Source organism: Arvicola amphibius, chromosome 2 (assembly GCF_903992535.2).
Source record: "Arvicola amphibius chromosome 2, mArvAmp1.2, whole genome shotgun sequence".
In the NCBI taxonomy this organism is placed as follows: domain Eukaryota; kingdom Metazoa; phylum Chordata; class Mammalia; order Rodentia; family Cricetidae; genus Arvicola; species Arvicola amphibius.
The window spans coordinates 65,049,991-65,067,923 of record NC_052048.2 but is presented as its reverse complement, the minus strand read 5'-3'; positions in this window follow the sequence as shown (position 1 = coordinate 65,067,923).

The following is a 17,933-nucleotide window of genomic DNA, read 5'->3' as shown; positions in this document are numbered from 1 at the left end:
TTTCACTGTGTGTGTGTGCTATGTGTAAGTGCAGGCACACGTGTGGCACAACACTCCTGTGGAGGTTAGAGGACGAGTGTTAGGAGTCAGCTCTCCTTCCACGTAGGCGCTGGGCCTCGAGCTCTGGTCATCCGGATTGCACAAACACGTCCTGCCTCTGCGCCAGCTGGCTGGTCTTTGGGTTAATTTAAATTCTACCATAAGGTGCCAGTTACATAAAATCAAGCGCTCCTATTTTTCAGTCCAATAATTTCAAGTGTCTAAAAATAGTTTTAAAATTTCAAAAACCTGCTAGGCAAGGAGGTGCATGCCTGCAATCCCAGTACTCAGGAAATAAAGACCAGAAGGGCCCGAGGAGTCCAAGGCCACCCTTAGCTCCATAGTGAGTCGGAGGACACCCTGAGTCCTTGTTCAAAATGCTGCTGCTGCTGCTGCTGCTGCTGCTGCTGCTGCTGCTGATGATGATGATGATGATGATGATGATGATGATGATGGTGATGATGATGATGATAGCAAGAATTTTAAAAATAAAGTTTGGGACTGAAGAAATGTTAAGAGTGCTTGCTGCTCCTTTAGAGGACAGTTCCTAGTACCCATATCAGGCATCTTACAACTGCCTGTAACTCTACAGCCACCCACATACACGTGTTCGTATATATACACACACACTCATATTTACATACATATACATCTCTTTGCACATACACATGTGCACATACCTGACACATATCATATTTGCACCTTTACACCCACACACAACTTTCTGCAGTGCTATAGACTGATCCTAGGGCCTTAGGATATACAAGACAAGCACTCTACCGCTGAGCTATAGTCTCAGCTCCAAGAGATCTCACTAAGTTGCCCAGACTGACCTTGAACTTGCTTTGTATAGCACAGGCAGGTCTTCAATCTTCAATCTTCCTTCCTCAACCTCTTGAGTGCTGGGATTATAGGCATGAGTCACCACACCAGAAAGCATGCTTCTCTAAAATGTTTGGTTGTTTGTTTGATTGGTTGTTGGTTGGTTGGTTGGTTGGTTGGTTGGTTGGTTGGTTGGTTGGTGGAGGGGGTGCTTGTGCCACAGCAAACTCACGGAGGTCAGAGGATACTTTCCAGGAGTTGGCTCTCTCCTTCCACCGTGCGTGTCCTGAGGATTGTCAGGCTTGGTGGTAAGAGCCTGTACCCACTAATCATCTTGCCAGCTCTAGTCATATCTCTTTGATCAGCATATACAGCTTTTTCTGCCTGTCTGAAGGTACATCTTCATTCTACTCTTAAGTATCATTTCAATCCCCCACTTCTTCAATTATTAAAATTACTTACAAGCACTTAGAGGTCATGTCTCAATTTTCTATTCTCTACATTCTTTTTTTTTTTTTTTTTTTTTTTTGAGACAAGGTTTCTCTGTGGCTTTGGAGCCTGTCCTGGAACTAGCTCTTGTAGACCAGGCTGGCCTCGAACTCACAGAGATCCGCCTGCCTCTGCCTCCCGAGTGCTGGGATTAAAGGCGTGCGCCACCACCGCCCGGCTCTCTACATTCTTTTACATACACATTTCCACCACATTCTGGGGAACTCTTATCAGCTGTCCCTCACAGATTCCTGCTTTTATCTTGTATGTTATCAAACCTGTTTTTTTTTATTGGTAGGCTTTATATGTGTTTCAATGTGTGGTATGTATGTTTGCATGCATATTCACATTTGTGTGTGTGGTATGTGTGTGTTCGTGTGTGGTATGTCTCTGCTGATGTGTGTATGCTTGTATGTAAGCCTGTGGCTGATGTCTGGATTCTTTCTCAGTCATTACTGTCTTCACTGAGGTGGAGTCTCTCAAACTCAAAACTAGCCAATGTGGTTTGTCTAGCTAGCCAGATTGCCCCAGGGATCCTCTCTGTCTTTCAGTGCTAGAATTACAGATGGGTTACCATGCCCATTCCTCATTTACATGCATGTTGGGGATTTGAACTCCCTTCTTCAGGCTTGTACAGCAAGTGCATGAGCCACTGACTAATCTCCCCAGCTCTTTAGCAGCATATTTATATTAAATTTATCATCATCATCATCATCATCATCAGTATGTAAGTCCAAGCATGCCAGTATCCCTCTGTGCCCGTGGAGATCAGAGAACAACTTTTGGGAGGTTGGTTGTACCCACTCAATTCCTCAAGCTTTCTCCCTTGAATCTGCATGTGAAGGCTGAATGTGCAGCAGCTCTTTTAGACCATGAACAACCTAGAAAGGAAGCCCTGCCTTATCCTTTTGCAGTTTCTTGGGTAGTAGGTATGTCTTTTATTAAGGGCTCTTGGGTACCTTCAGCATAGAGGGCCTGTCATGAGAAAGACCAAGGTGCAGTTAAAGGCTTGCAGCTTTCAACCCCACCCCTCCATCCTTGGGGAAGAGGAGAGAGACTTCAGAAGGAGTTCATCAATCATGCCGTCTCACGAAGTCTCTGTAAAATCTGAGGGTGAGCAGTAGTGGTACAGGCCTAGAATCCTAGGACTTGGGAGGTGAAACAGGAGGATCAAAAGTTCAAGTTTGCTGGGCGGTGGTGGTGCTAACCTTTAATCCCAGGACTTGGGAGGCAGATCTCTGTGAGTTCAAGGCTGGCCTGGTCTACAAAGTGAGTTCCAGGCTCCGAAGCTACACAGAGAAATCCTGGCTCGAAAAACAAACAAAAAAAGTTCAAGTTTATCCATAGCTATATATGAGCTCAAGGCCAACCTGGTCTACATGAAACCCTTTCTAAAAAAATAATAATAATCTTGGGCTAGAGAGTTATGTCAGCACTGCCACCTAGGTTCAGTTCCCAGCTACCCACAAGGCAGCTCACAACTGCTGGGAATTCCAGTTTCAGGGCATTCAATGCCCTCTTCTGACCTCCAAGAGCACCAGGTCCACCATAGTACATATGCATACACACAGGCAAGCACACATACACACAAAATGAAAATATTTTTTTTTAAAAGAATGACTTAAGTGCAAGGTTTGGAGAGCTGTTGGGTAAGCGGACACACCCATGTGCACACACCTGTGTGCACACACCCACCAGAACAGAAGCTCTTGTGCTGGAGACTCTTCCAGGATGCACCCTGTGCCTCTTCACCAGCACACTCCTTTGTATTGCTCTGTCCTTTATAATAAAGCAGTAAATGTTGTGCTCTTTCGTCAGTTCTTCGAGCTATCTCGGAAGTCACCAAGCCTTGTTGTTCAACCAAGTCAAAAGCGTAGGCAGCTTGGAGACAAACTATGCGTTATTCAGTCTGTAATTTTTAATTATCATTAATGTGTACCAATTGACATATCACTGTAACATTTGCATAGCTTGCTTCTTTTGATTGGTATCTGAAGTTTTATGTGGCTGGGCCCTTTACCTATGGCTCTGCACTAAATTAAGTTGTAAGATTGCAGGTGGCATCTCAGAGAGACGGCGGATGGGTTGACATGGGAAGAAAAAATACATACCTAGTATGTAAGAGACATATTGAGAATATATGTGTTTTTCTTATATAGTCACCATACTGATATCCTATCCCAAATATATATTTTTAAAGGCCAGAAAGCTGGGCGTGGCACACATATTTGTAATATTAGCACTTGGCAGGCAAGGGCAGGAGAATAGCTGCAAGTTCAGTGTTACTCTTGGCCTATATAGCAAGTTTCAGGCCTGCCAGGCCCCATAGTGAGACCCAATGATGGCACGGCAGTTAAGAGCAGGTACTGCTGTTCTGGAGTATGTGAGTTTGGTACCCAGTACCCATGTGGGTAGCTCACACTGCTTATAACTCCAGCTCAGAGTACTCGTGGTCTCTGAGAGCACCAGCACTTACACACACACACACACACACACACACACACACACACACACACACACTTACTTAAAATAAGTCTTAAAAACTTTAAATTTTCTAGGAAAGCATATACAGCAGGACCAGACAGCCACAGCTGCAGGACAGCCATGACCCCAGCACAGTCACGGCCCCAGCACAGCCACAGCCCCAGCACAGCCACAGCCTCAGCATAGCTGCGGCCCCAGCACAGTCATGGCCCCAGCACAGCCACGGCCCCAGCACAGCCACGGCCCAGCCACGGCTCCAGCATAGCCACGGCCCCAGCACAGTCACGGCCCAGCCACGGCCCCAGCACAGTCATGGCCCCAGCATATCCACGGCCCCAGCACAGTCACGGCCCCAGCACAGCCACGGCCCCAGCACAGTCACGGCCCCAGGACAGCCACGGCTCCAGGACAGCCACGGCTCCAGCACTCTCGTGATTTTCAAGTTCCCAACACCTTTCCTGGCACCCGATGGTTTTCACAGTATCATGCCACAGACGTTGAGAAGAACCCGGACTGACGGTCCGCTGCACTGAGGCTGTGTAGGAATCCTGGCAAGGCATCAAGGGTTCTGGGATGCAGGTGCCGGGCCTCATCCTGCCTCCGGGCATCCCAGCTGGAGCCTACATTTGCATCCCTGGCAGAAATCTCACAGTATAGTCATTCCCGGGCAAAATCCCAGTTTATCCCACAAAATGACAGAGAAACAAAGCAATTGTAAAAACTAGGTACTCATAAACCTTTGACTCTTCTTTTTTAACTTTATTTTTGTTTTTGATGATTTATTTATTTTTAATATTTATTTTTTATGTATTTTACATCCCAGTTTCCCCTCCTCTCTCTCCTCCCAGTACCCACCCCCTGCAACTTCCCCTTTGAACCACCCCCCATCCACTCCTCCTCTGTTTCTATTCAGAAAAGGGCAGGACTCACATGAATATCAAGAAAACATGGCATATCAAGATGTAGTAAGACTAAACACCTCCCTTTGTATTAGGGCTGGGCAAGGCGACCCAATATGAGGAATAGGGTCCCAAAAGCCAGCAAAAGCATCACAGACAGCCCCTGTCCCCACTGTTAGCCCCACAAGAAGGCCAAGCTACACAACTGTCACTTATATTCAGAGGACCTAAGTCAGTCCCATGTAGGCTCCCTGGTTGCCGGTTCAGTCTAGTGAGCCCCTGTGAGCCCAGGTTAGTGATTCTGTGAGTTTTCTTGTGATGTTCTTGACCCCTCTGGACTCTACAATCCTTCATTTCTCTCTCCAGCATGATTCCCTGAGTTCAACCTAATGTCTGGCTGTGGGTTTCTGCATCTCTTTCCACCAGTAGCTGGATAAAATCTCTCTGATGGCAATTGAGCAAGACACCAATCCCAGTACATCCCATAAGCAGGACAGACTGTAGGTCAAAGGCTATGTGACTGGGTTGGTGTCCCAATCCCTCCACTGAAAAAAGTCTTGCCAGTTCAGGCTATGTATCCGCTATTGGTAAGAGTATTAGACTGGGTCATGACCAGTCTCTTTAAGTACTCTCCTCCTCCATCCCTCCCACCTGATCCCTCATGTTCTGTCTCTAGCTGCCCCCAGTTCACCCACGAATTTTCTGTTTACTCTTTCTAGGGAGATCCAAGTGTCGCACCTCGGCCCCTCATCACCTAGCCTCTCTGGGGCTGTGGATTATAGCATGGTTATCCTTTACAGCTAATATCCACTTATGAGTACATACCATGTTTGTCTTTCTAGATCTAGGTTACCTCACTCAAGATGATTTTTTTTAAGTTATATCCATTTGCCTTCAAATTTCATGATGTCGTTTACAGCTGAGTATTACTCCATTGCATTTTTTATCCGTTCTTTGGTTAAGGGACATCTAGTGTATTTATTTATCTTATGTGCACCCCTGTTATTCTTCCTTCCAATGATACCTGAGTAAAAGAACAACAGACAACAACAATTTTTGTTCTCCACGGGGAATGACTCCAAAAACGGTATGTGTGGAGGAGGAGCAACAATGAGAGGGGAAGCATAGAGAGGCAGAGAATAAGCAGGCTGTGGTGCCCTAATCCCAACCTTTGCTTGGGAGCCTGAGACAGGAGGATTACCCTGAATTCCCAGGCCAGTCTGAGCTACATAGTCAGACCTTGCCTTACAGCAAAAATGAGGGAGCCGCGAAAGGGAGAGGGGCAGCAAGAGAAGTAGGGCCCCAGAACGGTTGTCACGGAGAAGCAGTGAAAACACTTAGGGGGATAGGGCGTAGTGTGGAAACTGGGGACACTCAGGAGGGTGACTTCACAGCTGGGGGGCGTGGTCTCCAGAGGATGAGAGGAGTGGAAAAAGACCGTGTGTCCGGCATGTCCTGCTTCACGTGGACACGGCCTCACTAGGGCCAGCGTGACCATTGTGGATGTGAGCCGAGCCAGGCTCCTCTTCCCAAGGTCAGGCTCCCGAAGCTAGTTACCCAACCACGTGGAAATGAATCAGGGCCCCGCCAAGCTGCACGGGGCGTGGGCGTGGGCCGGAGCCCTGGAGACTTACACAAGTCTGGAGAGCTGAGGTCATCGGACTCAGCACAACTGCTCCGAGAAGGCAGGGACTGACGAATCTCTATCCCCCCCTCCCCCCTACCGCGCGTGCGCGCGCGCGAGCACGCACGCACAAACGCACGCACACACACACACACACACACACACACACCTAGGAGACAGGGAGACCCGGAGAGCAGTGACTTTTAGTAACAGAAAGGCTTTTCAGCTCTGGGTTGGCCTTTTGATCTCCCTTGTCACTTCCTGGGTCTGCATATTAGCATAATAGTCTCCTTCCTGTCTGCCTCTGCGGGCAAGGGAAAGAGGTCCTGGGTATGGTCCGGACAGCTCCAAGCTTGACCTTTACTGCCTGGTCTGACGCCTGGTTTTGGCACATCCCTGGGGACTTCTTGGAACTGGGTCAGAGAAGGAAAAGGCCTCCCTCCTGAGTAGCACTCTGGGTTTGGGAAGAGAGGGCAAGGTCTCCAATCCAGCTTTGGATCCCCTGCCTCAATAAATAAAATGAAGAGTGATTAAGGAAGATACCTGGCATCCATATTGGGTCTCCACAGGCACATACACACCCTCACATCTTTGTGCACCCACATGAGCAAAAACGCATGCATGCATGCAAACATATACACACATATAAATGAAAACACACACACACACACACACACAAATAAACAAAACAGCCACAGAGTGGCAGGCAGAAAGCCACAGTGACTCTCTGTTGTGCTCCTCCTGCGTTCTGGCACCTTGGGTGTGTGTTCTGCACGGTGGAGAGCCATGCTCCTGGTGTCACCGCTCTGGGTTTCTTTGAGTGTGGCCATTGTTTAGTCACATACCCAGTCACAACACAAGAGGGACAGGGCCGCTCAGCCTCAGCCTAAGGCTGGGAGGAACTCTGAGCAGAGAGACCTACTAGCCCAGCCTTGGCCTCGGAAGCCAGGCCAGTAAGGCAGGGTGTCAGGCCCACAGAGCCACGGCTCTGGTGGACAATGGGGCAATGCCCGGCCAGAGTGGGGGCGGGGCAATGCCCGGCCAGAGTGGGGGCGGGGCAATGAAATAACATCGACAGAGCAGCCACCTGAAGCACAGCCAAGCAGGGTGCCGTTGCGTAGCCTTGCTCCAGGATTTAGGAGAGCTCTCAAGTCCACAGCTGGGAAATGGGCAGAGGCCCCAGAAGGTCGACAAGAAAAGGACCTAGGAACACAGGTCCAAGGGAAATATCTGGGGTTCTGCCTTGGATCTCAGAAGGAGGCCCTAAGTCACCATGTTAGATAAGGAACGGGAAAGAAAATGCAAGCCATGACGTTGTAAGGGAATACGGACTAGACACCTGCCTGGGAGACGTGTGACTGAGACGAGGAAAAGGTGGAATTCTAGAGAGGCAAAGTGTGTGTTATCTTAACCTTCGCGGGCACAACCAAGGTCTCCACGAGCCTACGTGGATGGAGACTTTGTATGGCCTAAAAATGGTGCCCTACCTGACAGCAATGGCATAGAGATGCCACTTCTGTCTGGAAGGTTCTACTTTCTGCAGATGCACCCCACACCTGGGCACACAGCTATGGATAGAGGAGTAGATTTGAGTGCCCACTAGGTTAGCCTCAGTTGCGGGGCACACACCACATACCTGTGTGTGGATGCCCTGGGAACAGCTCAGGGAGAAGACTTAGGGACCCACCTGTTCCCCCTGGCTGTGGGCAAGCCTAGGCCACCCAGTGAGGAGCAGTGACTGAGGTGGGCTTAACTCCGGCAGAGGAAGTGATTATGGTGTAGGTTGAAAAGCCAGCCCCACCCCCCTGGTCTCCCACCCCACCCCCCGGCCCGTAGAGGACAGCTCCTTAACTGAGCCCTAGTTCACAGGGCTTGGAATTCCAAGAATGGAAGCTGGTAAAAAAAAAACAAAACAAAACAAAAAAACCCTCCCCACCTTGCAGTCCCAGGACTAGAACTAGAAAAGAGCTAGGCAGCTCAACCACAGCCTGCAACCAAACGTCCAGCCTGCAGCTTAATTAGCAGAGACAACTATAAGGGCTTAAACACGCTGTCTCTCCCCTGCCACCTCACAGTCCCCCCACAGCATCACATCCTGACCCTTCCCCACATCACACACACACACACACACACACACACACACGCACACACACACCACACTCACAACGCATGCACGCACACACACACACACTCACAACGCATGCACGCAAGCACACACACACAACGCATGCACGCAAGCACACACACACACACACACACTCACAACGCATGCACGCAAGCACACACACACAGAGGCATATATCTTGGAGTCCTGGTTGGTTTCATTTCAGGCCTACCTGAAGACAGACACACCAAGATGCCTCACACAGTGTCACAGGACTTATGGGGGTGAGTGGACGCCGGTTGTCTGGGTTCCCATCTCAGTCCTATGCATTTCCTGCCTGCGTGGTACACAACAAGTTGTCTCGCCTTCCTGTGCCTCAGTTTCTCCGTGCATGAAATGGGGGTGTTAGTAGCTGCTGCGTGCACGAGGTGGCTGTTTAAATCTATAAACAGGACGGGTGGTCCCAGCATTCTGGAGGCAGAGGCAGGTGGATCTTTATGAGTTCAAAGCCAGCCTGGTCTACATAGCAAATTCCAGGTCAACCAAGGTTATACAGGGAAACTTTGTCTCAGAAAAGTACATAAATAAAATAAACACATAAACAATTCAAAACAGAGCTTCCAACACATAAAGACTCCTCCCTTCGCAGCCTCCTCTGGAACTAGGACCAATCTGTAACATCTCCCTTTTTAACTAAGTCATTCACTACTCTGTTTTTATTCATTTGGCTGTATTTTGGCACTTCTGGGGTTGAAATCCAGGCTTTCAAACTTACCAGGCAGGTGCTCAGCCACATCCCAAGCCCTTTGCTGGTGTGTATGTGTGTGGTGGGGGGTGAGTATACTCACATGCATGGGTGTGTGTCCGTGTGAGTTCCTGGGAGGAGGGTGCACATACACTCAGAGGTGAAGCACTGCCTCAGGTGCCATTCCTCAGAAGCTCCTCTCCTTAGTTTTGAGACAGGGTCTCCTATTGGCCTGGAGCTAGCTGAGCAAACTAGACTGGGCTGCTGGTGATCCCCAGTAATCTACTTGTCTGGCCTCCCTGCGTGAGTCACGGCCATGAGTTCTGGGGTTCAAGCAGATCCTTTACTGACTACGGCTCCCTCACCTCCCATTCAGCGATTTTGAGACAGGGTCTCATGCCACATGCCCCGGACTCGGTATGTAGCTCAGTCTGGCCTCAGACTCTCAGGATCCCTCTCTACCCCTTCGTAAATGTTGAGGTTATAGGTGTGCACTACCACACCCAACTAGCACCTCACTATTTATGAACACACACAATGGGTCAAATTATACCACCCCACCTTGGAAATGTACTCACTACGAAGCTTACTGAGTGTGACTTGACCCCACATGTCAGGGCATAGGTGGCTAAGTCATCAGAGAATATGGCCAGAGATGACCTGGTGAGAGAACAGGTGCTCCGGACTGGACAGGACAGTGGAGGAGCAGCTGGCGAATGTCAATCATATAGGGATACAGACAGAGGCTTCCCATCATCCCACTTTTCAGTAGAAGCCCCAAATGCTGATGTTTTAAAATTATCTTTATTTTTTATTAATAAAATTTATTTATTCTAGGTTTTTCACATCATGTATCTTGATGTATCTTGATCCCATTTCTTCCCTGTCCCTTCACCTCTGCCCTTCTGCTCCTGCACCCCTCCCCACCATGAATAAAACAAAATTCAAGATTAAAAGATGAAGAAAATAAAGTGAGAAAGCTTAAAAAATAAAAAAAAAGGGGAAGGAACTAAAAATCTCATCATGGAAGTGGTAATGTGGCCCATGTCGTTCCCTTTGTCTATACAGCTCTATTGCAAGTGCTCATTGCAAAGAATCATTGGTCAGGTTCAAGGCCCCGGGTCTCCATTATACATTTGATGCTGGCACCCACCAGGACTCTTCCTAATCATCCCATTGGTGCCCTGGTTGTGGAGATCCTGCAGCTTTGGGCCTTGGGTCAGGTCCCTTCACATACTCCAGCAGACCACAGGTGAGGTGAATGTTGGGACAGGCCAGGTCAGAACCCTGGGGCTGGGGCTGGGGCTGGGCAGCTGTAGGGTTGGTCTGCCAGATGGGAAATGAGCTATCTCATGCTCACGGTCTCAGGGCTGGCTGACCCACACCTGCTCTAACCAGGTTGACTCTATTGTGCTGCCCCGTCAAGGTGCAGGGCCTGCTTTCCTGAGTGTTGCAGTTGATGTGGGTCAGGGACAGCCCACCTACTCTTGTGACCACCAGGCCAGCTCTCCCACCTGCCCCAGATGTTAACGGGTGTGTGTGAGGAGGGCAGCTCTCCCCTGTCCACTCCACCACAGAACAGATGGGTGGTGGGGACAGCTCTCCCATGCTTCCAATTTTGGGGCTGTCTCACACACACCTTAGCTAATAGAGTTGGCTCTATTGTGCTGTCCTAGTGAGATGCAGGGCCTACTCTCCTGAACGATGTAGCTGGTGGGGTCAGAGATAAGTGAGTGCTCTCTCTCTCATGACCTCAGAGCCATCTCTCTCACCTTCTCAGATGTGTGTGTGTGTGTGTGTGTGTGTGTGTGTGTGTGTGTGTCGGGGTACTTCTCCCTCACCCATGTCACCACAAGACAGATGGTAATGGAGGCAGCTCTCTTATGGTTACAGTTTGGGGACTGGCTCTTCCACACATGTGCCGACAGCATTGGCTCAATTGTGGTGCCCTGGTGAGGTGCAGGGCCTGCTCTCCCAAGTGCTGCAGCTGGTGGGGGTCAAGGATTGCTCTCTCATGATCACAGGGCCAGCTCTCCCACCTGCTTCAGGCATTGATGGGCGGGGGAGGGGGGTAATGTAGTGTGATTTCTAGTTGGCCCTTATAATAAAAACCCGGAGTCAGATATTAGGGGGTAAAAGCTGAAAGCTCAGAGAAGTAGAGTGGCCAGCCACTATTTCTTACCTCCATGAAATCCTCAGAACCAAGGGAGCGAGATTCTGCCTCTGAATCCTCAGTCTGAATGCCTCGAGCACCTGTCTCCTCCTGCCTTATATTCCTCTCTGCACCCAGTCATATTCCTTTCTGTCTTCACCTCCCTGGTGTTGGAATTAAAGGTGTGCAACTCCCATGTACTGGGATTAAAGGTGTGAGAACCACTGCCTGTATCAATCTAGTGTAGCCCAGGGTGGTCTTGAACACGTGTGACTGTGTGGAAATTGTGAGCCACTGTGGGGTATATTTGATGTTTTTAAGACCCTCTTTTCTTGCCTGGATGTATTAGTTACATGTTAGTGTTCATAGTTATTACTAGAGTTCTCCATTCTCCAGCTAAAAACATGTTTTAAGTAACTGAGACGCAAGACCTCTGAGCTTGTCCAAGAATGTTGCACTATTGCTTCTTCTCCCCCTTCCTTCCTCCCTTCCTTTTTCTCCTCTTTCTCCTCTTTCTAAGACAGGGTTTCTCTACATAGTCCTGGCTGTCCTGGAACTATGTAGACCAGGCTGTCCTCAGACTCCCAGAGAGCCTCCTGTTTTTGCCTCCCAAGTGCTAGGACTGAAGGTGCGAACAACCAACACCTGTTTCCGCCTTTCTGATTCATTTTCATTGTTTACCCTGTGTGTATGTAGTGTGTGTGTGTGCACGCACAGGAGTGCATGCTTGTGTTACAGGTATGGTGACGTTCATGCAGTGGTACTCCTTTAGAGGTCAGAGAACAGCTTTGAGGGATGGGTCTCTCCTACCCCCATGGGTTCCAGAACTCCAGTTGCTAGGCTCACATGGTGAGTGCTTTCACCCACTGAGCTATCTCACTTGGCCACCTGGCTCACTTTAACGCAGGATTCATTTTTTCCAGGACTGAACCCTGACCCAGAGCACGCCCAGCAAGAGTCTGCTACTGTGCTGTATCCCCAGCCCAACAAGTGACATCTTAGGAAATAGCAAGTAAAACCAGCAAAGGAGAGACATTCTTGAGCCCGTGCATACACGCACAGTGCCAAAAGTCTAGCCGGCAGGCTGCTAAGGAAGTGGCTCTTGGAAATTCACCCTGGCAGCTTTCATACTCCATCAGCCCTGCAAACCCAACTTCAGGTCACCTGGGCTTTTCTGGCATCAAGAGCCAGCAAGCAGCTGGGCATGGTGGTACCCACCTTTAGCACCAGTACCTGGAAGGCAGAGGCAAGCTGATCTCTGAGTTTGAGGCCAGCCTGGTCTACAGAAGAAAAAGAAAGAAAGAAAGAAAGAAAGAAAGAAAGAAAGAAAGAAAGAAAGAAAGAAAGAAAGAAAGAAAGAAAGACAAAAGAAAGAAAGAAAGAACCAGCAAGCTCACTGGCTGGACCTGGTTGCCTCTGTACCAACTGGCACCAGAACACCTCTCCTTGACTTCTGAATCCATTTGGCAGTCTGAGACCAGACTGCTGTAGCAAAGAATTGCAGAGACAATGACCTCAGTAGAACTGAAGCAACAGGATTAGAGCGGAGGGCAATGGGGAGGGCACCTGTGCTCACACGCCCGTCGGCCGCCGAGCAGGTTGCACAAGCCTGGTAGTGCCTCAACTTGAGGAGCTCAGCATTCAGGGTAGAAAAAATTGTTTCCGGGGGAAGGAATGGAAGAAGAGTGGCATGAAGAAGCTATGGGGACAAAATCGACTGTGGCCTCAGCTAGAGGGGTCAAGGATACATCCTAAATTTTATCATTCGGATAGCAATGAAGCTTGGGGCAACCCTGTCACTTTCCTCCACTGTGAACAGGAATTAGTTACTTCTCTTGTTGCTGTTCTTACAAAATACCAGGCGAGGAGCTGGAGAGATAGCTCAGTGGTTAAGAAGGCGTTCTACTCTTTCAGAGGATCCAAGTTCGATTCCCAGCACCCCTGTCAGGTGGTTCGCAGCTGCCTATTGTTACCCCAGCTCTAGGGAAATCCTGCACCTCTCCCCTCTGGGAGAAACTTGCACACGTCTGTGCAAACCCACACACAGACAGACACACATACGCATAATTGAAAGTAAAAATAAATCGTTTGTTTGTTTGTTTGTTTGTTTGTTTTGAGACAGGGTTTCTCTGTAGCTTTGGAGCCTGTCCTGGAACTAGCTCTTGTAGACCAGACTGGCCTCGAACTCACAGAGATCCGCCTGCCTCTGCCTCCCGAGTGCTGAGATTAAAGGCGTGCACCACCAACGCCTGGCAAAATAAATCTTTTTTTAAAAAAAAAGTTTTAAAAAATATATTTAAAAAATACCAGACAAAAGTACCTTGACAGCAGAAGGGCTTCTTTTAGCTCAGGGTTTTAGGGGATGTTGTGCATAATGGTGGGGAAGTCAGGACAGCTGGAGGGTGGCTGGCCACATCACATCCACAATTAGGAAGCAGAGAGGAGACAGGAAGTTCGACTGGGTTATGAAACTTCAAGGTCTACTTCCTGTGGCCCACTTTCTCCAGAAAGATCCCACCTCCTAGAAGTTCTATAATCTTCCAGAATATCGCAACCAGCAGAAGACCAAGTGTCCAGATACTTAGGGGACATTTCATACTTCAGTCCAACAGTAAAACAGAAGTTGGAGACTAGTAAGTGCTTACAGTATCCCAGACACACGTGAAGCACTTAGCGTATGCAACCTTGTTTTCAGTGAAGTGAGTCCACGGCTGTTATTTCCATGGTTCAGACATGGAAGCTGAGGGTTACAGAGGTTTATTTATTTGCTACTGACAGTGGAAGAAGTTATTGTAGAAGTGGGAAAGTCTTCAGGGTAATGCTGGAAAAAACCTTTATTTTAAATACTTATTTTAATTATGTATATGTGTACCTATATTTTGGCATATGCACGTGGGTGGGTGCTTGTGAAAGCTAGAGGTGCTGGATCCCCTGGACCTGGACTTACAGACCACATGATGTGGGTGCTGGGAACCAAACTTGGATCTTCTGCAAGAACAGCAAGTGCTCTTAACCACTGAGCCATCTCTCAGCCCCTGGAAATACCTTTTTAAAAGCGAGTGGGTATCAAGTGAGCCAGAGAGGATAGGAGTACATTACAAGCAGAGATCAGGTTACACCAAGGCCCAGAACAGGAAATGAGCTGGAGAGTTGTGGGGGGTGGGGATTAGACTGGGGGAGTCAGAGCTGAGGAGTTGGGTAGTGATAGGTCATCCCTGGCTTTGAAAAGGATAATCACCTGACCAGGTCGGTTATCCTAGGTGAACTGATGATTTCACTGTGTCTTTTAGAATCAAAGTTTGCCATTCATCATGGCTCCAGCCCTGTCTACTTTCTGTTACCTCTGTCAAGGTCCCCATTTTAATGCTCTAGTGTAGTATATGGTTCTGCTATTTAAATCCTGCTTAGAAGGACACAGGGCATCTGCCTACCTACATGTACACACACATGTATGGACTTGGGGTAGGTGCAGGCCAGGGGAGAGAAAAGGGTGAGAAAGAAATGGAGGTGGGGGCAGCAGGGACCACAGAAACAGGCAGAGTAAATAAACAGGAGGCAGAGAATCAGCGGAGGGAGCAGCTGGTCTGCGTGTCACGTGTCCCTGGAGGTTAAATTGGATGAGGACTATAAAAAGACCCAGGGATTGAGTGATGAGAAGGTCACCCAGGACCACGTAAGTGTCAGATAAAGAGGTACCGGCAGGAAAGACAGACATGCAGTCCAGCAAGCAGTCTGCGGAGGGAAAGGGAGCCTGGGGTGAAGTGAAGGGGGAGCTTTCGACTGCTGTCTTTCAGGCGGGGTGGGGGGGCACTTTTTGTTGTTTGTCTTTTGTTTTTGTATGAGGTAAGAGGTAGAGTCTCATGTAGCCCAGGCTGGCCTTGAACTCGCCACGGCTAACGTTTTGCTCTGACTCTCCCAAGTGATGCCACCCTGCCCCAAGTATGTGTTGCAATGTCACGTAGCAATAGCTTGAACTCCTAATCCCCCTGCCTCCACCTCTCATATGCAGTTTTTATTTGCAGGGGTGGGAGTGGAGGGAGGCGCTATGAACGTGGATGGAAAGAGGAGCTCTGGCCAGGGAACAGCGTGCCCCAGGAAAGCAGGCAGGGACTGGTAAACCTGGTGGGTATGGACGTTAGTCTTCGATATGGAGAGAAAGCAAAAGTTTACATTTCAGGGTTCCCCTGGGAATGGCTAAGAGATGGGAGCGTGCAATCTGACCCAAGAACCTGAGAAATGGGCTGATAGCCTTTTCTCCCCTCTAAATATCGAAACAGCCACTGCCCCAGCCACAGAATCCTGATACTTTACTGCCCTTTCTGAATCTCTGGGGCCTTCCCTTTTCTGGGGCCTCACTTTTCCTGCCTGAGGAGCCTAGTGAGGGTGGGGCACGTTGGAGGGAAGGATGGCAGAGGAGGACAGGGGCAAGCCAGAGCTTGGTGATACAGGCTCCCAGCCCAGGCCTTTCACATGCTGACTCTAGCTTCTCCTGAGAGCTAGGCTCCCTCCCATGAATGGGACAGTTCCTGTCCCACCTGTTTTCTGATCATACGTCTGCCCATTCCAAAGATGAACTCAAAAGAAGCACATATCCAAGAAATGGTGGGGGGTGGGGGGAGCTGTAGCACATGGGTCGGCAGAGGCCAGTGGCTGCCACACGTAGGTACGTATCGCAAGGACAGCTGTGGGTGCAGCAGCAGCAGGTTTTTTAGAACCTCCACCTGCAGCAGGAGCCCAATACAGCCCTCTGCTGCCACAGCCTGGCACAGGAGAGCTGCCTGCTGGTAGACTCAAGACTCTGAACTCCCTTCACCTAGAGGGGAACCCCTGGCCCTGAAATACTTCTCAGAGACAGCAGCAGCAGCAATTCACCATGCAAATGTCCCTGTGGGAGGCGACACTTGGAATCCCAGCAGCCCTAGTTTGGTTTTAAGCATTCTTTAACAATGTCTCAAATGCACATACTAAATTTTGGTTATTTTCACCCACATTTGTATCTCTCCTTCTCCCCCTCCCTCCCACTGAACCCTTTCTACTTCCTAGCAAGTCTCCCTCCTACTTAAAAAAGTTACATTACTTATTTACTTTGTATACTTGTGTGTTTGTGTGTGTTGGGGAGAACATGTACATGTACACACGTGTCACGGTCAGAGTACACTTACAGGAGCCAGCTCTCTCCTTCCACTGTGTAGATCCTGGGGGTTAAACTCAGGTCATTAGACTTTCTGGTAAGTGCCTTTACCTATTTAACCATCTCAACTCCCCCCACCACTTAACTTATGTTGTGCGTATGTGTGTGTGTCCTACTATGTTTAACTAGAGTTGTTTACATGAGCATCGGAGAGAGAAAAACATCCCAGCATTTCAAAGCTGAGAAGATAAGGCTAGGCACAGTGGCACAAGCCTTTAATCCCAATGAAGGGACGTAAGGCAGGCAGATCTTTGAGAGTACAAGGCCAGCATGATCTCCATAGCAAGTTCAAGGCTAGCCAGAGCTACATGGTGAGACCTGTCTCATGACCTGTCTCACTAATTTTTTAATAGTGCTTCAGAGCTGAGAGACTCTTTAGAGTTCTCCTTGAACAGATAGAAAGCTGGGCAAGGTGGCTCATGTCTGTAATTCCAGCCCTTGGTGGGGAGGCTGAGGGCGTGGGATTTCCATCTTGGCCTTCATAGTAAGTTTCAGGGCAGCCTGGCGCATAGTATGAGAACTTGTTTCAATCAAGCCAAAACCAAAGAGGCAAAAACAAAAACAGGTGTGAACCCTCAAGCCCAGTGACTGTGAGCAGCAACCAAAGGTCACACAATGAGACAGAAAGAAAGTGAGGACCCGGCCGTGGCCCCTTACATGTGTGGTAAAGATGGCCTCTTCAGAGCATTGTCACCTCATTTGAAGCCAGAAGCCACTGGTGTCCCCGCTTCACTGTAGCCTTACCCATCCCTAGCAGAGAAAACGTACAGAGACTGGTAAACCTGGAAGAGGAAGAGACCCTAGGCCTGCCGTGAGCCAAGCAAAGTATCTAAACTCTAAGCCCTGGGATGACTGAGAGAAGAGTGGGTTCTACCCATCTCCATATCCCAAAAGTACTATGGTGGGAGGGGTGTCACTGATGCAGCTGCAAAATTCTGGTCCTTCCAATCCATGGGACAGGTCTTAAGGGATCCTTCTTCCTGCCTGAGCAACCCCAAAGGGTTTTCTCATACTCTCCAAATTCCATTTAGAGTTCTCATAACTGAGCCAGGTGTGGTGGCTCTCACCTTTAATCCCAGCACTCGGGAGGCAGAGGCAGGTGAGAACTCTCATAGCTGGAACTTTTATAGCGATTGTGTATGGAACCAGGTCAGATTCCAAATCTGTCTGTCCAGATACGGCTCTGCCACAGACATTTCCTAGCTCCTTGACGTGGGGCAGGTAAGCTAACTTATCTGAGTCTCCATCACCTCACACATATGATAAGATAAAAGCTATAGGCTATTGTGAAATCATCAAGCTAATTTGTGGAAAGTGCTGAGCACAGTCAGTGCCTGGTGTGAGATCCTTTTTAGGCCTCTGCCTGATGGGTGCAGATATCCCT